Source organism: Dermacentor variabilis, chromosome 1 (genome assembly GCF_050947875.1).
Source record: "Dermacentor variabilis isolate Ectoservices chromosome 1, ASM5094787v1, whole genome shotgun sequence".
Classification (NCBI taxonomy): Eukaryota; Metazoa; Arthropoda; class Arachnida; order Ixodida; family Ixodidae; genus Dermacentor; species Dermacentor variabilis.
The window spans coordinates 84,631,601-84,658,691 of record NC_134568.1 but is presented as its reverse complement, the minus strand read 5'-3'; the positions used below and the strand labels follow the sequence as shown (position 1 = coordinate 84,658,691).

The 27,091-nt window shown below is 46.0% G+C and overlaps 1 protein-coding gene and 1 non-coding gene across 2 annotated transcripts in view; one reads left to right on the top strand and one right to left on the bottom strand.

Moving 5' to 3' along the window:
* Window positions 1-27,091, bottom strand: part of LOC142577751 (nose resistant to fluoxetine protein 6-like) — an 81,482-nt gene that overhangs the window by 35,545 nt on the left and 18,846 nt on the right. The window lies entirely within an intron of this gene.
* LOC142567960 (U2 spliceosomal RNA) lies at window positions 22,771-22,961 on the top strand. The gene has a single exon (XR_012825326.1). It is a non-coding gene; the product is annotated as a U2 spliceosomal RNA (small nuclear RNA).

The following is a 27,091-nucleotide window of genomic DNA, read 5'->3' as shown; positions in this document are numbered from 1 at the left end:
GCACGTATCTACTACAATTTGTGCATTTTTTTGCTTTGTTAAAAAGAATCCAGGCAAAGAAGGAATCGTCAAACGCATACCTATTTCGTGCTTTTGCGTATGTGGTTTCCTTAAAAATTTAGATAACGCCTGCCAACGAGGATTTGTATAGATTAGTTTGTAACCTAAGTGGCGAGCAGCTCTCTTTGTCATTATATGTTGCTTTGAGTGATTTCACTTTTCTGTGCCCGAAACATTTGTGTCTACAAAAAAGAGACCATTGCCTGTGCTAATCGTTTGTGAATGTTACCAGAAAATCGCCTAATTTGGGATGCCAGAAAACAAAAGCCCCGATTTCTATCCGGCTTCGTGTTTTAAAACTAGCAATCGAATTTTATCCACCCTAATTAAAGAAACAAAAAAGAACAGTAGAAAAAAACCCATAACGATAACTACAACTATATCATATGTCTAGTATACATGTTACGAAATCCGGGATATTCGACTTGCTAGCCTTCCAGGGGCGCAGTATAGCTGTGCAGCCTGTCTCACCCAGCTGCCACAGTCGGGGGCACGCGACTGTACTCGCGAATAGACTGCGTTGTTACGAGACGACACTCATGCAGTACCCATGTTTGGGGACATCTGCCAGTCGAAAGTGTAGGCGTCGTCGGACTGGCGACCTTAGTGCCGCTTAAAAGGTGAACTAAGGGACATTCGGGGCATCGTCTTGTTTTATGCCGTCACAGCAACGGCCAAATGGCTGATGCGTCCTCAGCTTCTCCGTCTAAATTTGGAAGCTTCCCGTTCTTTTATTTCCGCAACGATGACAGTGTGTTAACATACCAGTGAACGTCGCTGAGACGCCAAACAGCTTTCGCTTTCGCTTTAATGGGATGCTGGTGCGATGTATACCGTGTGCCCCAGCTAACGATAGCCGAGCTGTTAAAGTAATAAAAAGAATGAAAGAGAAAAAAAACGGAATTCGAGATACACTTATAAAACTTAAGGTGTTCGTTCGTCACAGGTCTAAAGAACGAACACCGTAGGTCTTATAACCGTACGTTGCACCGCGTGTTTTCTTCTTCCTTTCTTCTTATAACAGCTTGCCTAACGTTAGCTCGGACACCCTATAAATATACGCAATCATCACTCCCCCTTCCTATCGTAGGCTATAGCGCAGTTCCTGCTTAGCAGTTAATAATGCTCCCTGTTTTCGCTCGTTTAGAAATACATATTGCAAAAGTATGCCCCTGTTAATCTTCTTAGCGAAAACTAGATTCATCTCAGCGAATGACAGAGTTCTTACCGTTGATTGATGCTGTGCTCTGTTCACTCGCCGCAGCGCCTGCGTTGGCGCCGGCTCGATGCGAGTTTATACGAGAAACGACGCCTCTGGCACTCGGAACGAGCGCCGCCTGTATGGCTTGCTTTGTGCGAGCTATATCGAGCGAAAGCGAAAACCGTCAGTTTGGCACGCTCTTCAGAAATCCTGCAAATGCAGCTTCGAGGCAGCTGAGCGGATAGCATTTCCTTCCTGCCGGGAGCGTTGGGCTTCTTGCGTGCCCTTATTATGCATACAGCACGGCTGCACGCATTCGCGCAAGCCGCATATCGGTGCCCAAAGAACATCGTATTGCCGCCCTTCTTTTTGTAGGGCCCGTGCACCACTGTTCCGAGGCGCCAACGTGCGGGCGTGCGAACCATGCAAGTAAGTGCAATCGGGAAAGCGAACAGTGAGCGTCTCGCACGCAACTAAGCGGCGTCAACTTTATCTGACTTGAGCGCTTTTTCTATCTCTTTTTTTTTCGCACGAGGCCTCTTTCAGCATCAGACTGTGTGTATATATATATATATATATATATATATATATATATATATATATATATATATATATATATATATAAAAGTGGCTGCAAGAGGGAGAAACAAGACTCGGTCACGCTTCTCAGTCCTCCCTCAGTCAACGAGCCACGTTATGCCGCGCGGGACGTCGTCGTGTGTCTGCTACTTCTGTTTTCTCTTGTTATTTTCCGCGTTGTCATTCACGGTCTGGCGCTATTCTGTGGCTTTTTTTCTCCCTTGTTTTGTTGCTTGCGTCCGTTTCTAAATATCAGGAAAACCCGTTCCCGATCCCCCTCCCGCTGGGCATGCCGTATCCGTATATGATATGCCGACGTATTCTGGACATGCGAGCATGTGTATCTCGTTGAACGAGAAGAAAACATAAACAACCTCGGGCGAGGGAACCGTACTCGCGCAACGTGTTATAGGGAAGGCGCGAGCGTTGCAGGGGCTGGTATACTGCATCCTTCCCGCACACACGGCGTGGCTCGTTCAGCGCGTGCTGGCCATCCGTGTGATATCTTCAGCGACTTCCTTTTTCTCCGTCGCAGCCGCCGTCCGTCGCATTTGCTTTGTTGTCGCGCACGCATGGATGGCCGGAGGCGGGAGAGGTTCGGGCGCCGAAGGGGTTTTTATATAGCAACAGCGTGGACACCCGAGCCACCGGGTATACGCGCTTCGCGAGAAGCGATACGTACTGGCGGCGCTTCGTATACGTGCGCGTCCGCTCCGCAGCACAAGCGTGCGGCCTTGTCAGTGGAGCAATAAAGGAAGCAGCTGCCAGCCCCGACAGTCAGCCCGCGAGCGGCCATGGAAACGGATGGGCACAGGCGCTTACTGGTTTCATTTGGAAAGCCCGCGGTTATAGTCGCCAACGCCTATACGCCAACTTCCACCTCCTAAGCCCTGCTCCCCCTCCCCCTCATTCACCGTGCGTTTCCCTTGCCTTACAATGAGCGTCAGGCACACCGCAGGTAACAAACTTCGTCCTTTCGCGGCGGTGGTTGAGAGTTAAAACGTCCGATAATGGAGAATGAGGTCGACATAATCTTTTAAACCAATGACGCCTTATGTCATATCAATCAATGGGCGGACCATTTCCTATGTCAGAACCCACAGATTTCTTGGCGTAATTATCGACCGAGACCTCTGTTGGAGCCCGCACGTGGCCTACATGAAACGGCGCCTGACAGCAATTTCCCAGTTGTTTAAATACTTGACAGGAAAGACGTGGGGGATGTCTGTAGACGCAATGCTGAAACTCTACAGAATTGTCTTTCTCAGTTTTTTAAGATATAGTCTGCCTGTACTGAACAACATCTGCAAGACAAATATTCGTGTTCTGCAGGCAGCACAAGCTCAAGCACTCAGAGTTTGTCTTGGTTTGCCCAGATGCACGTCAACAGAGGCAACTATTGCGATTGCTCGGGTCCATCCAATGCAAACTCACATTACGCTGGAAGCTCTGAGAACGCACGTCAGACATATTTCACGTGCCCCCTATCACCACCTTGCAATGCTACCTTCAGACAGGCACCAAGCATCATTCTCTAAAACGTACAAGTACAAACAAACGTCAAGTACAACGACAAACTTCCCTCGGGCTTCACCGCTGCATCTAAACCATCGAAACACCCTTGGTGTCTTATCAGCCCCACAGTCCACCTCAGCGTACCAGGAATCGGGAAAAAGTCTGAGCTGTCGTCGCCTGTGCTGAAACAACTGTCTCTGCTTCTTCTGCACGAGAGGTACGCGGACAGTATACATATTTATACTGATGCTTCCACAAACATCCAGTGTTCGTTCGATGTTGTGGTCGTCTCATTAAGAGCTATTACCATCAGCTTTAGGACTGACCACCCAACGACATCGACATCTGCGGAACTAGCTGCTCTTCGCGCTGCACTTTATTTCGACAATCGGGAACCACCTCGGCAATGGTCAATCTTCAGTGACTCAAAGGCAGCCCTACAATCTGTGCTATCAGCTCTGCGTCGCGGGCCATTCGAACAGCTCGTGTTCGATATTAGATGCCTACTCCATACATCACATGAGAAAGGACATCACGTGACGCTTCAGTGGCTGCCAAGTCACTGCGGCGTCATAGGAAATGAAGACGCCGATAAAGCCGCTCGGCCAGCTCTTGAAGACCCACAGGAAGAGGCCATACCACTTTCACGGTCCGACGCAGCCAGCAGACTTCGAGTGCTTGCGCGGGAGATCACGCTCTCTCTATGGTGCGCACCAAGCAGCCAGACCAACCGGAGCAATCGTCAATACGACCTGCCCTCTTTGATGCATCTCTGTATGCCAACTGGACACCGCCGAAGTGAGGCCACCCTGCTTTATCGCTTATGGCTAGGGGTGGCCTTCACAAAATCTTACTCATATTGCATTGGAATGACCGACAACGCTCTCTGCAATGCCTGCCTTTGCGAGGAGACGCTGGAACACATTCTGTGCGACTGTCCTGAATAGAAGGTTCAGAGACAGTCCCTGGCGTCCGTTCTATACACCTTGCACCTTGACACCTTGCTCTATGCACCTTGACAATAGACCATTGTCAATTGCAACTATTTTCACATATCGCCGACAGAAGACATCGCAGCTGAAAGCGACGAAGGGACTACTTCGATTTATGAAGAAGACGAGCTTCGACAAGCGGCTGTGACAGTGATGTCACGTACCGCGCAATAATAACGGGCTGTAACTAACGATGTGTGTGCCGTGTTATGTGCTCTCTCTATCTCTTCTCCCCACCTTTTATCCCCCTCATCTCGCTCCTATGTGTAGGGTAGCAAACCGGTTAAGCTAAACTGGTTAACCTCCCTGCCTTTCTTCCTCCAATTTCCCTTCCTCCTTACAGCTATAAGCTTAAAAGAAAGACAAAGAGTGAGTATGCTTATAACGTCCCGCAAAAGGCAACGGACGCTGATTAATGGGGTTTTAGGTCTCAAAGCTGCAGTTACGTAACTGGGACGACGCGTAGTGTTAAGCGAGATTTACGCACGAAAACACCTTCCTAGAAATGGCGGAGTCGAGAATGGGAATCGAGTCCGCTTCACCTCGTGCTCAACCGGAGAGCGCCACAGGCGAGGAGAAACTACGAAGAATAGAGAATGGACGCTTTTGTTCACAAGGAATTATGCGCTGAAAAATTTCATCGATGATTACGATACTTCCTTATGTGAAATTTGAGCGCAGCTGTATACGTGTTTTCATTTCGCACTATATTGGCTGGCGCAGACAATGTGTCTCGTGCGGCACATTGCAACCGGAGCGAAGTGTGCCGCGAATGCCTCGCTAATCTGGTGATCGCGAGAGCCAGTGCATGGGTGACGCGTGGCTCGATTCACATCAGCCGCCTCCACCAAATCTACCAGACGACGTGCGCTACCCTGGCGCCATCTCGTAGCCATCGTCGCGCACCCTCCTTGTTCACTCGGTTACATGCTCGTTCGCTCGGTTACGCCGCTGCCGCCGCTCGCCGCAGGAACGGGCGCCTATAAGAGCTGCGCTCTAAAACGAAAGGGAAATTTATATTTCGGTATTAATACCTGAATCTAGAATGATACCGCTTAGACAGCGCATGCTAGTACTTTTTGTGAGACGGAGGCAAGAATTTACATAGCATGTGAGACCTAGGAAAAGAAAGTTATGAATCGACCTGCCTTAACGATGGATAAAATGCAATGTGCTCTTGACACTTGATTTCTGGTTGATTCATATGCAGTGGGAGCATTTCTGCGTCCACCCTAGACCTGCCGTGCCTTTCATCCTTGTCGTTGTACTGGTTCCGCTTTTGCGACAGTTGCCCTTCGTTGAACGTAACGTAGTTAGTTAAATATCCTGTCAACGTCACATCTACCGTTTGAAATGCAGAACAACGTCAGCGCTGCGATAATTCGCTTCCTAGCGCATTACCACCGTTGAAATATATGCGTCGTGCGGGAAGTGCTATGCAACGCGTCAATATCATATTCATGTAAACGAAGCTACAAGAAAGCAACAAGCTATATCGTTCTCTCAACGTCGGTAGACGCTGAATATACGTTTTGTGTTTGCATGTGCCAGCTTTTGCTTGAGTGTTAAGCGTAAACAATGAGCAAAACCCGAACAAGTGTTTTTCCGACCGTGAAAGTAGCCCGCAAATGCGCGCAAAACTGCCGCGCCACTTTTGCTCGAGGCACTTAGCGTGTATTCGCAGGCTTCTTTCACGTTCGGAAAAACACTTTTATGTAGCCCGTATTGAGCAACAGAAAACTGTATCGGCGAATTTTTCAAGTCACTCTACAATTTTCTCATTGACACTCCTTATCTAACTATAATATTTGAGAAATTTATTAATTAATTAAGATTAATTATCTAATTAGACGGAATGAAAAAATAACTTGAGTATCTGAAAGCGACGGCAAACAACATTACCTTGGTTTTGTCCAGCTACGTGGCAATCGCATATTTTACCCGCCGTGGTTGCTCAGTGGCTATGGTGCTGGGCTGCTGAGCACGCGAGGTCGCGGGATCGAATCCCGGCCACGGCGGCCGCATTTCGATGGGGGCGAAATGCAAAAACACCCGTGTACTTAGATTTAGGTGCACGTTAAAGAACCCCAGGTGGTCGAAATTTCCGGGGTCCTGCACTACGGCGTGCCTCATAATGAGAAAGTGGTTTTGGCACGTAAAACCCCATAATTAAATTAATTAATCGCATATTTTAACACTGTGGCTGATGTTAGCTGGGACATCCTGCATATTGTCCACTTGCTCAAAATAGGTGGGCAAAATTAATTGTTTTCGTAACACGTGCCTTTATCATTATCGTTTACGAAAAGGAAAACTTCGTGGAGATATCGCGTGTATCTGTTTTGTCTGCGCTTTGGGACAGAGAAGGAGTGCAGGCGAAAAATAACCAGCTCTCAAAAGCTATCCGAAACGTATTGATCAATGAGGATGAACTCGAAAATCGTTCACGTAGGAATAATTTACTCTTTTCGGTATAGACGATGAGAACGAGGAGGAAACATGGGATGAATCAGAACGGAAGGTTATATCTGTCTGCTCGGTCAAACTGGGTATTACTGTTGAACCGTCCACAAATGAGAGAGCTCACAGGATGGGGAAGCATAATAACGATAAACCAAGGGCCATTGTTGTGAGGTTTGGACTATTCAAGGACAAGCAGCGTCTTCTTTCTGCGGCTTCGAAACTGAAAGGCAGCAGAATATCGCTAAGTGAAGACTACTCCCAGCAGATTTGGTGATGTAGAAGCAAACTGATTGCTTATGCGCGGGAACAGAACTCTGGAGCTAGATATAAGCTGAAATACGACAAGATGACTTATGAGGGTAAGACTTATATATACGATGATACAACAGAATCCGTACGGGAGTACATTCAATAGCTAACAAAGCGTGAGCCGCCGCGGCTCAGAAGAGACACGGCGGATCGCCTGTCCGTCATCGTTATCAATTGTAGGAGCCTGAAGAATAAAACAGACGTATTCTCACGCCTTCTGCGCATTTCACAACCAGATATTGTCATCGGAAGAGAATCGCGGCTCGACCCTGGCATATCGGATTGTGAAGTGTTTCCATCCGAATATATAGCTTATCGAAAAGACCGTAATCACCAGGGAGGAGGTGTGTTCATTCTTGTACATGACAGCATCAGAAGTGTACCGTTATACTGTGATGTTTCTTCAGAATGTATTTGGTGCAGAATATTGGTTTCTGGTGGTAACAGCCTTCTGGTGTGATCGTTTTACAGGCCACCATCTTCAACAAGCATAGAGCCATTTCACAGCCTTGCACGATCACTGTCGGTCTTATCATCGGAAGCTATTCTACTTGGGGGCGATTTTATCATGCCTGAAGTTGTACGGCGTGACTGCTATCCTGTAGCGACGAGCGCCTCGGCACTTCACTTGGCCTTCATTGAACTAACACGTAAAAATGAACTTGCTCAGTTTGTAAATTTCCCAACGCGTTACGGTTCAACTAAGGACAGTACGTTGGACTTGTTGTTTAGCAACAATGATGATTTAGTTGAAGCGGTTACGGCAGCACCAAGAATATGTGATCATGAGGTCGTAAATGCAACAATAGTGTGCAAGAAGTTACAGGTTAGCAAGAATTGCCCGCGAAAGATTTTTTTATGCATGAACAGGGAAATTATAATGCCATAGACGAAGAGTTACACTTATTCCTGCCAGTATTGCTGGAATTCAGCAGTCAGTACAGCATAGAAAGATTATGGGCTCTGTCAGAGACAAAATCCTGTCATTGGTCGCTAAATACATTCCCTCGAGAGTGATATCATGTAGACGTAGAATGGATAAACCTTGGATTAACAAAGAACTGCGTCTGTCAATAAGAAAGAAGGCCGGAGTATACAAGGCATTCAAGATAGCACCAAGTCAGAACTTATATGACCAAGCTTAGAACTCTCACTAAAAACTTGAAACAATAATTAAAGGCAGCAAAAAGAACATACTTGTCGTCGCTAGCTGATAAAATAAGATCTAATCCTAAGGACCAATGGCGATATGTCAAAAGTAACAGAAAAGACAGTGTTGGCGTGCCGGCTCTCCGGCATGAAAGTGATATGTTAACTGATGACACAAAAAAGCTGATTGCTTTAACGAATATTTTCACTCCGTCTTCACAGCATGTCGTCATACTCCGATACCTGAATTACAGGAACAATTACCTCAAATGCATGACATTGTTTTAAATGAGGCTGGAATTAGGGCTCTGTTGTGCCACATTAATCCTCATTCTGCTCATGGTACGGATGGTATATCAAATCACGTCTTGAAGCGCTGTTCCCACAGTATTGCTCTTATCTTGGTTGAATTATTTACCAAGTCAATAAATTCTCAAAAATTACCTAGTGAGTGGAAAATGGCCAATGTAACTCATATATTTAAAGGTGGTCGTCGTGATTTGGCAAGCAATTACAGACCGGTGTCTTTGGCATCTGTTTGTTGTAAAACACTAGAACATGTTATTTACTCTGGTCTTATTAGGCATATTCATGACCATAATTTTTTCATCCCGACCCAGCATGGATTTCGCATGAGATTATCCTGTACCACTCAACTTACTGAATTCATACATGATGTTGCACTCGGTTTTAACAATAGTACAGAGATAGATGCTATATTTATTGATTTTCGAAAGGCGTTTGATGTAGTCCCGCATGACTTACTTTTGCACAAACTATCATTTCTTGACCTCCCCGATTCACTTTTCGTTTGGATTAAAGATTATTTGTATAAACGGCAGCAAAAAGTGGTTCTGAACGGTGCGACGTCGAGAACGGTTAATGTTTTATCAGGTGTGCCTCAAGTCCTTGGGCCGTTGCTGTTCCTCACATTTATCAATGACTTAAGCGAAGGCTGTGTTTCAAATATCAGACTGTATGCGGATGATTGCGTTGTGTACCATCCTGTGTCTTGTGCCGAACATACGAGTGTGTTGCAGTTTGATCTCGAAAAAAATTCTTCCTGGTGTGCTAAATGGAAAATGGATTTGAACGTAGCAAAGTGTTATCATGTTAAATTTACGAACAAAAAGAAAAAGGTGCCCATTTCGTACTCTCTAAATAATGTTTTAGTGCAATGCGTTGACGAAGTCAAATACCTGGGCGTCACGTTAACTGCGGGATTAGACTGGACATCCCACACGGACACAACAAGCGCTAAAGCGTGCCGCCTTTTGCACCTTTTCCAGAGGAACTTCAAGTATGCGCCAAAACCATTGAAGGAAGCTTTCTATCTTACAAATATTAGGCCGGTGTTAGAATACGCTTGCGCAGCATGGGACTCCTTCACAAAAGTTCTTGAAGATAAGTTTGAGCGTGTTCAGAAAAGGGCTGCAAGATTCGTCACGGGCATCTACGACTACAAAATGAGAGGTTCACAAATCAGGGAAAATCTAGGATGGAAGTTGCTGTCCACACGCAGAAAAATAATCAGGTTAAAGCTTTTACACAACATTAACAGCGGTAACACAGGAATTGATAAGAACATATATTTAAAACCGCCTCATTATCAATTTAAAAGGCGCGACAATTCCAAGAAAATAAGGGTCTATCCAAAGTAGTATTTATGTATTTAAGTTTTCATTCTTTCCGCGAACAATTGCAGAGTGGAATGTGCTCCCGGATAAGATAGTGTCCGCACCCCATTTTTCATCTGCCATAGATAACTTTACGGGAATCTGTTTTAGACAATACTTCCACTGTGCCGTTTTATGCATTCTGAAACAAATTTTATAATCGGATGTTGTTAGTATTGGATGTGTTGCCTTTCTTTACTAATTACGATGATTGTACTTTTAATACCAGAGATGATATGACGCCGTTGTTCGCGAAGCTGACCTTTATGTTTGTAATTAACCCCCCTACGATAATGCCCAACTCGGGCGCTGTAGGTATTTGTAATAAATAAATAAATAAATAACACGATTTTCATAAATCTTGTTCGGGGTGATAAAAAAAATCGGGAATTGTCGCTTTTACCCCAAAAATGAAGGACCCCCTAAATAAAGCAACATCTCAACTTTAAGAGGTGCCACAGTGGAGGCATAGTGCGTTAATTTAAACCACCTCGGTTTCTTCAATGTTCATCTACACACAAGTACACGATCGTTTTTCCATTCTGCCCCAAACGAAATACGGCCAACACGACAGGTAGTCGAGCCAGCAACCATGTTCACAACCCTGCCCGGAAGTGTTTTATAATAGTTATCAAAGCTATATATGTTATAACATACCTTCATTTCTTGATTGTAAGCAGCTTCCAAACTCCATTATTATACACAAGTGCCCGTACAAACGTTGCACACGAATAGGAGCAGCTCCTTTTTATATGAATGTGGGAAAAAATTCGGCGGAACCCTTCTCACGATGACTGTCGACGGCAGTGCGTTTAGCATTGAATCAATATAGCGACACAACGCATTGCCACCGTCAAAACGAGTTATGTATGAGGCGCGAACTGCAGCGGGACTCCTCTCTCGCACTTTCCTGAGAACACTCGGCGCGATTCTAGCACCGCCGCCGCCGTAAAGCCTGCGCCTGGCCTCCGAAATTCATGGCACACCGGCGCGTGCGAACGCTTAGAAACGCGTCATGCGGCAACCGTGCTCCTCTCTCGCGTTCATTTTTTTTCTGTACACGCTGCGCCATCTAGTGGCGCTGCCGAGAAGTCTGCGCATGGCCTCCGAGACGAGAAGCGTAACACGCCGTATTGCGCTGAAAAATTGTTCCCTCACTTACCGCACACCCAGTGGCACACACTCTGGAACCCAGGTTGGCGAGAGGTTTACTGAAGAGCGGCACATACTCAGTGCATTCATGGCGCAGCTCGCTAAAGCGCCGAGTTGCTGTCCTTGAGGAACCCTCGTGACGTGCGTTCGATTCCCCTCAGCATCAGATAAGTTTAAGGGATATTTTTTTGTCATTGTAGAGTGGCGCATACCTAGTTGCAAAAGTTGACATCAAAGAGGTTCATTGAAGACCAGCGCAGCGACGTTGGCACATACCCGGTGTTCCAAGTCGGCGTTTAATTTCAAAGAGTTTCATTGAAAGGCGGTGCAATACACAGTCCCGCATCTACAGTGACCCATGTCGGCGGGAAAGAGGTCCCTTTAAGAGCGACACATATGTACACATTGCCACATGCTCAGTGGCTCAAGTTGGTTCGATGGTCCGTTTCGAACCCTGCACAACAGCCCTAAGCACAACAGCCCGGTGCTCTAACCATTCGACCATGGACAGCGCAGTGACCCAGGTTGCCGGGAAAGCGCTTAGATACAAACATACATAGACACATAGATAGGTGGATAGATCGATAGTTAGCCCCTATAAAGCCTGTCAAAAAGCCTAAGAATGCTACCGTATTAAAAACGAAATTCCATCCATGTCGCTGTGAAATCTTACGAAAAGCGCGGCATCACAAACAGGCTCGATGGAAGAAAAGGGTACTTTGTCACGGGGTACAGAGAGCAGCAAGAAGATCAACTCACACTGTGACATGAGTAACTCTGCGTGAACTCTCAGGACGCGATTGAATGGCTTGATAAATGACTGTAGCGATGGCGAGTAGCAACTTACATAGGCAGTTACATTTTATTCGACTGGCATTCTTACAGTACTTGACGCACTTTCGGTGGCAGTCTACCTGTGTCTGTATATAACCGGGTTTCCGCCAACATGGGTAACTGGGTAGTCCATGGTCTAATGGTTAGAACATCGGGTTGACGTGATGAGGGAACCGGGTTCGAAACAAATTGTGGAGTCAACGTGCGTCACGGATATGCGGATACGTGAGACTGGGTATGCGCCGCTCATCAGTTGTGTTGCTGGGTATGTGCCAGTGCTTACGTGCCGCTCTTCAACCTATTTCACCCCATCTTGGGTCACTGGGTATGTGAAACAAGGTATATGCCACACTTCAATAAACCTCTTTGATGCCAATTGGGTCACTGGGTATCTGCAACTGGGTATGTGTCGCTCTTCGATGAACCTCTTTCCCAACGTTCATCGTGAGATTGGTTCTGCCGCATTTTTTTTATCATTATGAACGAAATTACCTTGGATTGTTTACTTATCTTTCTTTTTTTAGATTATCTATAACAAAATTATTTTTCTTGCTCGGACGAAGACAAACCCCTTGTCGAAACGTCAACTCTGATTTTGGGAAGTTACCGCAAGCAAAACACGAGACTTGATGAAAGGGACAACACGAAGCTTCGTGTTGTCCTTTGCTTCGTGTTGCCCACACACACACACACACACACACACACACACACACACACACACACACACACACACACACACATATATATATATATATATATATATATATATATATATATATATATATATATATATATATATATATATATATATATATATATACATATATATATATATATAGGAGTGTCCCAAGATTCTTTTTAGCTGACAAGGCATTACACCTTCTCCCGGAGGTAATGTCTGCCCCGCCCCTACAGATTACACACACACACACACACATATATATATATATGTTTGTGAGTGTGTGTGTGTGTAATCTGTAGGGGCAGACATTACCTCCGGGAGAAGGTGTAATGCCTTGTCAGCTAAAGAGAATCTTGGGACTCCTTTAGATGTAATTACTTTTTTTAATTATTCTCTTCAGGACACATGTTGCGATTGAGTAACTGAAGGCGAGTAGTTGTGAAGTCATGTCCGCTTAGCATAAATCCCAAAACTAGCACCACTTTCCAGATATCCGTCCCCCTAACATTTCCGGCTGGAGCGACAATGCGTCCTTCAGCAGATTTTGGGGACAGATATCCCGAAAGTTGGTGCTAAGCCTTGGGTTTGTGCTAAACAGACATGGAATCAAATCTGCAGGACTTCAATTTCGCAGTTCCAACTTTTACCCTAAATAGAATAATTAAAATGTAATGAGGCACTATTTTTAATTGGCTACTTAGGCAGTGCGATTAGTCCTGCTGGTAATGTCAGCCTGTTCAGGCAATCCATCTGAACAGGCCGAATTACACTCGCTGTTCCATGCAATAATAAAAAAAATGTACGAACTAAAACAGAACCGTACATACCAAATATTATTTATAAACAAAGACAGCTTATATGTCGCAGTTTTCTTGGTTCTCAGCTAGGAGCCTAAGAAAGTTCTGTGTCACTTCTCACAATGAATGCGCTCTTACTGTAATTGGCCATTTGAGTACATGCCGGTCTCCTTGAAAGAGACCACCTGTAATTGCGCCGTAGAACATTGGCGGGCTGAATCAGTGTTTTTTCACACGTTGCAATAACGATCCGCTCCGAACGCGACATTGCGACATGGCGGCGTGAAATGAACCCTCCAAAACGAGCCTCCTGCGCTTGCTAAATGTAAAGGAGATTTTTGGGGCATTTTTTAAAATATTTCTATAGCTCTCTTTCTTCTTTTTTTTTAATAGGTGCATGGTTGGACAAGGATAAGGTATCGGTTTCTTGTTCTTCTTCGCGCTGTTTTCTGAGTAAGTGACTATATTAAATTTCAGCAGTGGACTTCAACGGTCGATTTCAACAGTATTAAAGACAGTTTATATGCACACAAGGAAAATAATTTTCTTTTTTTGCCTTGTCTTGATATTTAGATTTGGACTCACAATTTCTTACATTTCGCGCTGGTGTTTCGATTGCGTAATTGATTGTGCACGTTACGACGACGGTAGCGGTTCGCTCCAGGATTTTTTCTCGAATGCCTTTCCACAGTCCAGTTAATATTGATCCTTTGTCTAGCGAAACACACGCACAAGCACCCCCTAGTTAAGTGTTATGCAGTTTACCAAATGATCTAAGGACACTTACATAGCCACTCAATAATGCACTATTCTGCTATTTGCCGCGAAATGTGTCGGCTTTGCGTTCAGCTCGAAAGGTGCCCCAAGAGAGCCGCTTTCAGGATACCTACTGGTGATGGAGCTCTGTGCACTGGAGATGAACTATCGTGTTACTATTTTCTGCTTTGGGAACAAACAAGCAAAGAAGACATGGCGGCTTGGCAGTACGGAGAGACAATCACCAGGGGCTCTTCCATGTGGTGTTCCTACGGCGCAGGACCGGCCTAGCAGTTTACTTCATTTGCCTCCTTCTTTTAGCTCACGAACAAGACCTGTGCGAGAAGGCCTGCGTTCGACTTCGGCTGACCGGAAAAAATGAACCTCTTCGGGTTAACGATCTCGCTAATGGCGTAGCGAACCACAACTGTGGCCGCATTCGGCTTCACGGTTCGCGGCCCGCTCTGCAGTTTTGAGACCGCAGCAGGGAAAGTGTAGCGCGAACTGCGCTTTCAGAAAGTCGAGTTAGCTCGGCAGCGTCTAAGCTCGAGGTCGCAAATATAGGCAGCTAGTGAGCCGGAAAGGAGACCTCTTCGAAACAGGTGTGACAAACACCCGCAAGGAAATGACCCAAGCGCCGTAATGCTTCTCCTCATGGCTGTAATCACACGGCCAGCACACCCGCCGCTAACCGTGTGCTGTCCCGAAGAAGACGTTTGAGTCAATGAAGAAATCCCAGCAGTATCTGCGTTGTTATCGGTGCCTGCGTCTCTTTTTTCCTTTTTTCCTTGTAGCGCCATCTGCACAAGGGTAGAGCATGCACGCGCCCGAATCACATTGAGGTCGTGTTGAATGTGGCAATTATGTCGGCGTCCTTTTTTAAATGCGTCAGATTTCTATGCTTACCCAACGAGAAAACCGTCCGTCCCGTAAGACGACCGCTTTCAAGATAGATAGTGCCCGCAGCAGCAAGCGAAGTCACCTTCGTGCTGCCTCTCGCTTCAACGCCACCGAATCGGCTGGAACACAGTGCTCACGGGGCTCTCAGCAGACGCCGCACTCAGCCACTTTCGCAGATTGCTTCCAAGATACGGGCCCACGCGTATATCTTCAACGCTAAGTAAGCGGCGAGAACACAGGGCGCGAAGCGATCAGTATTATATAGGCACTCTGTAGGCATCGCAGATCGCTTTGAAGGCGCGGTCAGCGAGGAAGTGCCGCCGGCGGAGTACGTTTGGTCACGGTTCAGAATGGATCGACGCGGATTGATAAGGCACTAAAGAGTGATAACGATTATAATGATCGGAACGTCATCAGCGCACCTGGCGCCGCCACCCGCAGTACTTTGCTTGCGTCGTCAATACTTCTTGCGGCCCGTCCTCACCAGTTCGTGTCGCCGCAGCGCTACCGTTTGTACTCGCCGGATGAATTAGTCTCATAGCTTTTATAATGCCACTGGGCTATGTGGAGAGGAGAAAGTGGCGCAATGCTTGCGCATCATCATCAGCATCATCATCACCAGCCTGGTTACGCCCACTGCTGCTGCTGCTGATGATGCGCAAGCATTGCACCACTTTCTCCTCTCCACATAGCCCAGTGGCTCTGTGCTTGTCTAAGTATATGCTTCCCAGAGGAGTTTCTGCGTGAATTATTTCCCTTCTTTTCTTAAGCATTCGCTGTCCGCCTCTAATAATGAATAATCATGAGAACTCCGCGTTAAAACTTTGAATCACTGGCGCAGAGCCAACCGCGTGATGTGTGCATGCCTCTCCCACCTCATTGACAGAGGCATTCCTTTTTCAGTGGATTTGTAGATGATGGTGATCGTCACATGAATCCATGACGAACCCAGCATTACTAGGCATTTATAGTGTCCTTTTGAATTAATCACCCTCTAAACACCCACGCGAGTTATGCTTTGAAATAAGCCAAAAATATTTTCAATAACTGTCTGCATGTTTTCTGCCGTATCGAGCAGTGCATGCTGTCGTTTGTCTCCTAAGTAATGTGGCCGTCTGCGGCGTATGACAGCTTACGAAAGCTCCACTAACAACACCATGGAAATTCGTAAACAGCACACGTGAGCCTAGTCTCTTCCTTGTGCCCGTTTAACGACTCTTACAGATGATCCGCCATTTCGAAATGGACGTCAGGGAATCAAGACAAACGCACCTTAACAAGGCGCATTCGTTCTATTTGGTCCTCATGTGGAAAGAAATCGTCGTTAGCTAACAAGAACAGGATATGGTTGACCACGCAGTGGCTCAAATCCGCAGTCACTTATGGGAGAACGTAGAGACGGTTTTCTGACTTGCCGTCTTCATAAATCTCAAAGGACCGGTTTGAGGTCAACACTGAACGCTCTTGATGACCGTACCTTTGCTGTAGGAAAAGTTCTTGAGACATGGAATGACCGTCAAGCGCGAAGAAAAACTCTAGAAACTTTAATCTTCTTTAACCAAGTGGCAGTGCGCCTGACTACTGACGACTTTTTTAGGGGTGGGGCGAATGGTGGATTTTTGAGACCAAATCGAATATGAATCGAATAGTGCCACAAACGAACTTTACCGAATATACAAGAGTTTTCGAATAATTTTCGAATAATGAATAGCTGTTGTCGCGGTAATTATAAAATGTTGTTCACATCCTAATACTCTTAAAGTTAGCAAGTTTCTGTCATTAATACACAGTACGAGTGACGTTCCGAAAGTAAGTTTCGTCATTTTTTTAAAGAAAAGATGGTACACCAGGTGAAACAAACAATCGCCATAAGAATCCACGCCCGTCGCTGGTTCAACGGAGGAAGGAGCGTCAGCGAAGGAGGAATGACGCATGCGCAGAGCGCCGAAGAGAGAGTAGCAGCAGGTCGGGGTGGTCGAGTTCCCGAGGTTATTCGAGTACAAATCACGATGGCAGACAGAAGTTTGCGGACAACGTGGTCGCCAATGGAAGTGTGCCCTGTTATTCGGTGTGAATGGGTGCACCTGTTCCCTGCATTGAAAGCCGCACTCTCGGGACGTCACTTCCAAAACAATGCTGAGGTGGAGCAGGCTGTGCGACGATTCCTTGCATCTCAGGGCACCGAGTTTTACCAGAGTGGTTTCTTCAAGCAGATTGCGCACGACGACAAAGGTCTCGATGTCGATTGTCTTGCACTTCACTTTGTGCGGCAATGAATGGAACAAATGTCAAACGCCTGGGACATGGCGTACCTAATTGTCACGCTCGTCAACATGAAAAGACTTGCCCGTTGGGTGTGTGCGACGGGAGTATGCGTGGAATGGGCAAATCCTACTCCCCTCCTTACGACGCTCAACCCGTCTACGCCAAGGAGTGGATACCCTCCCGTGCCCCTCTGTGTGGGTTGACCCGACGTGTCCTGACAAGCTCCTCCCCCAGGGGGCAGCAGAGAATAAGGATGCCCGGATGGTGGAGGGCATCAGAAAGCCAGCGAGCCGCCACGTGCGGTCGCATCCTCTCTGCCGTTGCGTACAGGTGCACGCATGCTGAACATTTTTATATTCGTTTCTCTTGTAGCGCACCGCTCACCCGTAACGGTGTATTAAACTTCTGTTGTTTGTTCTTACATCATCCCGTCTTCCCTGCCGAACCCTCTCCGATGGTCAACCTGGTTCGAGCTCCAAGCCGACGCTGTTGAAGGTTCACATAACCCCGTCCCCTTAACGGTCGCGACTATGTGGACAAATAGCGCAAGGTGTATAATTCACGATGCCACGGTGTATTTTTGTTTTTGAAAATAAAGTTTCTGTGCTAAAATAAATGACGAAACTTACCATCGGAGCGTCCCTCGTACGTTATGAAGCGTTGTTTATGAAAAATTGCACAGAAATTCTGAACATTCTCTACGAATGCGTAAGCATTCTTTGGCTCAGCTGTTACTTGGCTTTTGATATTGTTTCACAAATTTCAGTTTACCCACACCCAAATTTTAAGTTGGCCCACCCCCAAACTTCAATTTAGTCCACCCCCAAATATCAAGTTGGCCCACCCCCAAATTTCAAGTTGCCCCACCTCCGAATTTCACTTGACCCACCCCTACTACAGGCTTCCCCATGTATGTTCTATGTAGCCATACGTATCCCTATGAGTAAGGTACGTGTCACCCTTTTCGCGTTACGAACACCATTTTGCTAACAAAATTAGCACTAATAAATTTGTTTTTTGGTTTCAATTGTTCCTTATCGCTTATAATGCTACCAATCATCTCCATTGACACTATTATAACGATGAAAGTTCTTCGAAAATTACGCATTTTTGTGCAAATACAAGGCATCGCCCTTTTCGCGTGACTGACAGATTTTGTTGGGGTACTCGCCAACGAATGCTTATGCATTAAATAGAGAGAGAGAGAGAATTTATTTGAAAGAAGGCAGAGAGGTCGGCCTGAACTAACGCGCTCTAGCATGCTGCTCTGCACAGGGGGAGGGGGAACGGGGACATAAAGGTGGGATGAGGGATGATGATGGCATAGAAAGAGGAATGCACAACTATGAAAGCACGCGTTCACCCTTCTGGTTATAAACATTCAGAAATATCATTCATGAAGCCACTACCGGGTTCCACATCTTGTCTGTAGTGATAAAGGCGCTAAGCCGAAGCTTGCGTGTGGGCCTCCCCTTCGTGAGCAGCACAGGCGCCAAGCAAAAGCTTTACAGCATGTAAAGAGCTGCGATAAGCGGCTCCAGTACGGCGAGCACCTGCAGGACACCCTTAGCGGCCGAATTCTGGAGACCGCCGAGAATCACGCGCATTGACTCTACTATATAGGTGCGTCAGCGTTTTCTGAACGCTTTCCTTGTCATTGTGTCCATCTCCTTGCTTGCCCGTAGTTTCACCGGTTTCAACGGCCCTATCATTCGTGGTTTCTTGGCGCAGAGGACCACTAGGGCCCTCTATCATGGCCTTGTGCCTAGAGGGCAGCAAAGGCCATTCCGTGTCTGCATCAGCCGGTGGAGGCGAATATTCGCTGCGTGCTCTCACCGACCATGAATTAGCAGTAGGCGCGGTTGCCGTCTCGATGCACGCACAGGCAGAGGTGTGGCGCTCTTTCACGAATGTTGGTCACTTTGGCGAACAGATTGAGCGGTCTCTTTACGTGAAGATTGGTCTCTTGCCATTTTTCTAAGACTACGAGCTTCTTGTTTCATCTTCGAGCATTCCTTCGAAGTTGCTGGGTGAGAGCCAGTACAGTTGGGACATTTAAATGAAGACACATCACAGTTGGCGGCATTGTGTTCTCCGCCGCAATACCCGCCGTGGTTGCTCAGTGGCTATGGTGTTGGGCTGCTAAGCACGAGGTCGCGGGAGCGAATCCCGGCCACGGCGGCCGCATTTCGATGGGGGCGAAATGCGAAAACACCGGTGTACTTAGATTTAGGTGCACGTTAAAGAACCCCAGGTGGTCGAAATTTCCGGAGTCCTCCACTACGGCGTGCCTCATAATCAGAAAGTGGTTTTGGCACGTAAAACCCTTCACTTCTACAAACAGCGCTCACGTGTCCTATCTTTAGACATTTCCGGCACTGAAGAGGTCTCGGAACAAATGGTCGTACACGGTGTATGACGTAGCCCACTTTGAGAGACGCTGGTAGTGTCGAAGAAGGAAATATTAACTTGAAACATCGGGAGTTCCCCAAGTGGTCAATCTCAAGGATGCGCACCGATGACGTCAAAAGACTCTTGACATCCGCATACTTTATTTCAAGCTCCACGTTCGAAATCACACCAGTTGTTGTGTCCTTCCCCTAAGTAAAAAAGGAGCGGACGGGGATTGCACCTAACTGCGGATTGACCTTTAACTTCTCCAGTATTGCGGAATTTTTCACATTCAGGATGTCAGGATGTTCTTTAGAGCGTTGATCCTGATCTCGTTGATTTGCCCAGGGCCCACGCTTTCAAAATATTCGCTTAGAAACTGCCTGCTGAAGAGTTCATGCTGTGTGACGTCCAGAGCGGCACGTAAGAAACCATGAATGATTCTTGCTCACTATGATTCGATGAAGTCGTCTTAGTCGACATACGGCGCATCTTCTTTAGACGGCGGCCCATAGCTACGGTGTACTCGCTGTTATGAGTCCATGACTTCCGGGGTTGAGCGTTCCCAGGAATCGAGTTGGTCCGAGCTTCCAAAGGCACGTCGTCCAAAAATGAGCGATGAAGCAGACGACTGACCTTGTTCAGGTGGTCGTGGCAGCGTCGTCTTGCTCATCCTTGATAAAATGACTCTCACGAAAACGGCGAAAACGTAAAAAGTAAAATGGATAACACCGAGAAGCTCAAAGCACCAGTTCGGTTTGGTTCGGTGCCTCGGGCATCAAACTTCTTTCTCTTCCTCTTTCCCTTATGTATTAAAACATAAATGGAGCAAACAATTAGGTTATTCGCATGCACATGACTCTTCAGAGAGTAAGAATGATCGCTGTATAGCCTTTAAAGTATGGCTACCTAAGCGACGTAGCCTACCCCCTACACAAGTTCTCACGTTTTATGTCGGTACAATGCTACGGGAGATGGGGGGGGGGGGGGGGTATTTACCGCACTTTTTCTCCAATGTTATGTTGAAGTGGGGGCAGTTGACGTTTTGAAGTATTCGAAATGTATTCGAAAAACATTCGCCATTTACGTATAGTCACCATTTGATTTCAAGAACGAATCGAATAGGACACTATTCGATTCATTATACGAAAATTTCGAATGTTCGCTCACTCTTACTATTTTCTCTGTACGTTTTTCTATATTCTGGGGTTATATTAATTTACTTATTCTTGCTTATTCCTTATTCCTTATTTTTGCTTTCCTACAGGCATTAACCAGCTTGTATGGTTTTTTTCAATGGCTTGTCATAGCTGTCCATTTATGTTATCACAGTGCAAGCGTCTCGAGGCTGCCCCTGTATTTGTTATTGATTCCTATTTTATGTATTCCAGCATTTTCTTCGAGTTCATTCATTCATTCATTCATTCTTTATTTACATCATATTTTACAAAATACGAAAGCCTTATTGGACCCATAGCCATTGGCTAGTCCCGGGTCCATAGTGAACTTAGGCTATAAAACGCAACACGCGAGCACACAAAAGCAGCAGACATATTACATAATAGTAATATAAACATAGATAACTCAGACACGAAGGTAAATATAACTCAGTGTTCTTTTATCCTCAACGCGCGCGAGCAACAAAACAGACATAATACTTAACAATGACATTGACATTCACAACTTGAGCAATTGACATGTACAACTTAGACAGGAATCTAAATTTAAAGAAGTTTCCTTTTATCGACAGTATTTTTCAAAAAAATATTTTCTCACAGCAGACCTAAAGTTACGGGCTTCTTTTATATGTATTGGCAAAGAATTACAAATAAGTACGCCGTTAAATTCCACGAGCCTTTTCCCGTACAGATGTTGACATGGGGGCAAATTAAAACACTGATTACTTGCAGCTCTTGTATTTTGTAACGGGATTTTAAACAAGGTAATTGGAAGTGGATAATTGTTTTCGATAATACTATGAATTACCTCAGCAATTTTCAATTCATACAATGCCTGCACTGGCAACACATGCAATGAGCGATACAAGTACGTACTGGATTGTGTACACCTAGATGAGGTAATAATTCTTAATGCACACTACTTCAATTGCACATATTTAAGTGTGCATTATACCAAGGTTTCTAACGATTCCACTATATTTGTCGTCCATTCAAGCGCGTCGACGCTTAAATGCTCGTCATTGTGTGTGTGTGTGTGTGTGTGTGTGTGTGTGTGTGTGTGTGTGTGTGTGTGTGTGTGTGTGTGTGTGTGTGTGTGTGTGTGTGTGTGTGTGTGTGTGTGTGTGTGTCTGTGTCTGTGCGCGTGTTTTATTATAATTTTCTAATTTCGTTTGTATTGTCCATATGACAACCAAATGTGGAAATACCGACGATGATAGTTCTCGACATTTCGAATACCATCAAATCAATAATAAAAAAGTTCAGTTCCATTCTACTCTGTGAAGGTGACCAGCGAAGCAGTGTATGTGGGCCCCTTAATGGCGAACTGTCCTTTTCCGTGCGTCAAACACCGTATGCACATAAATGGAAGGCGAGGCGCGACTAGTCGCTCCTCCACGATGTTGAGCCTCGGAAGATGATGAGGCACCGGGTAGTATACATACCCAAGTATTGTTGCAAAACGCGGCACGGTGCCTTTTACTAATGAATGCCGGCACGTAGAACAGACAAGCACCCCACCGCACTCCGAGGGCACACACTGCTTCACCGTAGCCAAGGCGATCGTGCGTCTGTCGACGTCCCGCAGTGCAGTAATGGTTGTGAGGTCACTCGAAAACCACAAGCTGCCACACACAACACAGGCCACACAAAATTGCTTCCCCACAAACTCCCTCTGAAACCTGGCCGTTGCTCCCGTGAAATATTCCAAGTTTGCGGTATCGGGACCACTTGGACGGTGCGCATTTCTTTCCGCCTCGTTGTCCCGGTGGGCAGCACACCTGCGGGACCGCCACCACGGGAGAGTGGAAGGAATGGCGATACGCAAGCGCTTGGAACGCCGACAAAGAGAGGGCGGTGTGAACGCAGACATGGCCGACGCGGTTCAAAGTATAGGATATGTTTTTATCAGCTTAATATTTGTTACGGGTTGTATTTGGGCCTACGATACTAAACTTATGTTTTTATTATTTTTGCAAGTTGGCGGAGTGCTTAAAGCCTGCTTAAACTCCGCCGTGGGTCAGCCTGGTATGGCACTATCTTCGGGATCGGCCCACGTATGGGGAGAAATTCTCGATCTATAAGGCTCGACAGACGCACGCAATTTTTTCCAGAACCTAGACATATACAGCTTCGCTGTAAAAAAAAAAAAAAAGAGAAAAAGAATGAGCCAGCAGAGAACTGGATGCTTTGCTAGAGTCGCTGTTCCGTGCAGTACAGAAATTGGTGCCAGGAAAGCATCTGCGACGAACAGGTACGCGTTGTAAATGTATGTGAGATGTCCTGACAAGAAAGCTGTCGTGTCCTGCTAGCTGTCGCGCACCAGATTTTTCGTTTGTGGTGGACCCCACGTTTCTTCTATCTATCTATCTATCTATCTATCTATCTATCTATCTATCTATCTATCTATCTATCTATCTATCTATCTATCTATCTATCTATCTATCTATCTATCTATCTATCTATCTATCTATCTATCTATCTATCTATCTATCTATCTATCTATCTATCTATCTATCTATCTATCTATCTATCTATCTATCTATCTATCTATCTATCTATCTATCTATCTATCTATCTATCTATCTATCTATCTATCTATCTATCTATCTATCTATCTATCTATCTATCTATCTATCTATCTATCTATCTATCTATCTATCTATCTATCTATCTATCTATCTATCTATCTATCTATCTATCTATCTATCTATCTATCTATCTATCTATCTATCTATCTATCTATCTATCTATCTATCTATCTATCTATCTATCTATCTATCTATCTATCTATCTATCTATCTATCTATCTATCTATCTATCTATCTATCTATCTATCTATCTATCTATCTATCTATCTATCTATCTATCTATCTATCTATCTATCTATCTATCTATCTATCTATCTATCTATCTATCTATCTATCTATCTATCTATCTATCTATCTATCTATCTATCTATCTATTGCGTGGGCGTACTATACATACGAAAAAATGCTTCTTTTTCGTTCTTTTCTTAAAGTTCTGCAAGGTACACTTCACGAATTAAAAAAAAGATATGGGCAATTGGTCGCAATATAGGTTTACGTGATGTCAACACCACCGTGATAAGTGGCACAATGCTGACACGTGCTAGGGTCACCCTTGTACTTTTTTTTTTATGTGCGTGCGCCATCGCACTTGAAAAAATCGGTCAGGAACCTTCGGGGCACGTGGACTCTGCTACATGTGGCTCACATTTCTTGTCTTATCAAAAAATACGTTGACATTTAAGATTAGTTAAACTAGCAAGATAGAAGCATAGGCTAAATAAAAAAAAAAAAGATTGGGGCCTATTGTGTTATTTCGTTTCGTGAAAAAAGAAGGCTCCACTTTAATTACGATGTTTGCTTTTCGAGGAAATTTGATGATCGTCCTCTGAGTGAACAGACAATACTAGAGCATCGTCCCGACCGATCATCGGCTCAGAAAGCAGTGAAGGCACTTTTGTGTTTTCTCAGAACTTCTGGTTTGCGCGAGCGGCTTTAACTCAAGTGCCGTCCGTACACGAATCTACACCTTCTCTCTCCCTTCTCTCTCTTCCCCTTCTCCCATCCCCCAGGGTAGCGCAGCCAACCAGAGTATTGACTGGTTAACATCCCTGCTTTCCTCTTGCTTTTCGAAGAATTCATATAGTCTCCCGTTGACGCATCGTTTCGCAGTAGTGAAATGACAGTTCTGTTTCTTTTATATCGTGAAAAACACTTCTACCTTGTGGGTTTCTATATATTCCTTTGTTTACTGCGTTTGGTATTGATATGTACAGATACCACCGGGGTCAGAAAAAGGTTATTGCAATTGATCAGCTCTGACGACTGAACGAGCCATCTAGAGCGTGAGTGTTGCCAAAATAAGGATCGATCCTAGTACGCTCAGCGTTAATGCGGATGGCCGGTGATCGACAACGTCGAGCGCACACTTCTGCGCTCTCTTACGAACGAGCGGCTCTATACAGGGAGGTCACGCACAGTGCTCGTACACGTACTTATTTCTGTTAGGTTTCTCGCGTTTTCGGTTTCTGGGGCTCCCAATGCGTGACTACGATGTGTCCATGGAAGTACCGGCAGCCTACGCACCGTGCTAAAAGCAGACAGCACCTGCCGCACTTCGCACTTCACAAAAGGCGAAAGGCGCCTTTGGGTCGAAGGGTGAAGGGTCACTCGAACTGAACACGCTCGCGTTTAACCCAGCGGCCCGGCTTTGGTGAAAGCCACGCGTCGAGATCGCGGTCTCGTGACTGAACAGGGCGTTATTCTGCGTTACAATTGCACTCGAGGAAGGAGACGATGAAATAGATGGGACAATGCTTGACCTTGTTCTGTGCAAAGACTCATTACAAGACCATGGCGAGTGACCGCGGGTCGTGAAGAAAAACAACGGGCGAACTAAAGAACGCGGCGTTGGGCGGCAATTCCCCTTCGCTCGTGGCAAGTTCATCTTCACAGGTATGCATATGAGCGCGCGCGTACATGGCCGGAGAAGCACGTCGGCGCCACACGCCGCCCCGCGGAAGTTGTGTGCACGTCAATGCATGGGACATGTTGGCCGCACAAAGCGCGATTGGAGAGGGCTCGGATGGCTCAAACAAGAGCGCACGCCCTGCCAACAAGCGAGCAGGCGCGCACTCTAGCCCTATAGCTCGGCGAGCGAGCATTCAGCGAAAGGGGAAGACGCCCACCCAAATTGTGACGGAGCTGCGCAGAGTGAACGGGTTAAACGCTTTCGTACATGGCCGTGGTGCGCGTTATACCTCCGCGCAAGTCGCGATACAGCTGTTCGCGCTCTTAAAATAGACGCTGCTGGCCGTCCAGCTACGCGATGCAAAAGAAGCAAAAGGGGGAAGAAAACGAGCGTGACAATTACGAAAATGGACGCCGGCATCTCTCTTCGGCGCGAGCTGGCCCTCAAGGGTTAGTCCTCGACGAGCTGCGCACGTCTCGTCGGCGAGCCGGCAGTCCTTCATGCTGGGAACGAGAACACTGTACGGCACTGCACATTGCGGCTATGCGCCGCGCCTGGGCTGCTAAATATAGCGGCTAGACACTTTTCTCACTGCACTATGCGGGCCGGAATGCATCCGCCCCGAACAGAAATGAAGCCCGCTATCAGTGTCATAGCTGTCGCCCTGATGACGGCCCCATAGAGAGGCATAGTTTCCTTTCAGAGCAACGCAGTGTATGGTTGAGGCTTGCCCCGCTCTCAGCACGTTGTCTCGCTCCTTTTAAAGGCAGCTCAAGTGTAGCGAAACGCTCGAAGCTGTCAACAGAACATTTTTGAAGAGACTAGCTGTAACACCGAAGTCTCTGTTTTCGACACTCTTTCTTTTCCAGATTTTTTGAATACTTAAAACGTCATTGCAAATCATAGAATCAAATGTCGAACTTCATATCGCGCTTCGACCTTTATAATAATTCTTTACATTCTGCAATGGTTCCCGTTTCCCGCAAAGCGTGCGTTACAACTAGGTCAACAATACTGAACAGTTGGCGCACCTTCGCGCGTCCCGTGCGCGCCACCTACAGATCCATTTTACGCACCTCGCGGATTCTCAGCATTTGTGCTGGGGCGTCACGTTGTCGTCGATTAAGAACCATAGATTTGAATGGTTTGAGAAGCCGGAACGGAAGCGTCGTACAAGCGAACATGATAGTGAAAATCAACTGCTGCGTTGTACGCACTATTCCAGAGAAGAAAACGCAAATGAGAATTTTGATGCAACAGCCTCTTTTCGGGCTTCTGGGGACTGGTCGGGCACGCAACAGTTGAAAAACCGGATACGCTTTTCAGGGAACTTCGGAGCAAATAAATTCTGGTACCTGGCGACGCAGACAGCAAAGCTCATCGCAATGCTGGAGCCATTTGCACCGCCTGAGACGGTGAAGGATGCCTACAGGCGCGGGGTTAGAGGGGACATTTAAATATAAAAGACATGCGTACGGAACACTGCTGCACGCGCAATACGTATCCGTGTGATTTAAGTGGAAGCTTCAAATCCGGCTTTCTTTCTTTTTTTCTTTTGCATATAGTGTAGTTGATGCAGATCTTTTTCTTCGTACACAATGTTTATGGTTGAATTGCGTAACAGCTAGTTTAAGCGATTAACAGGAGGCACTATGAAATAAAAATAAAAAAAAACATTGTTTTTTTTTTAAA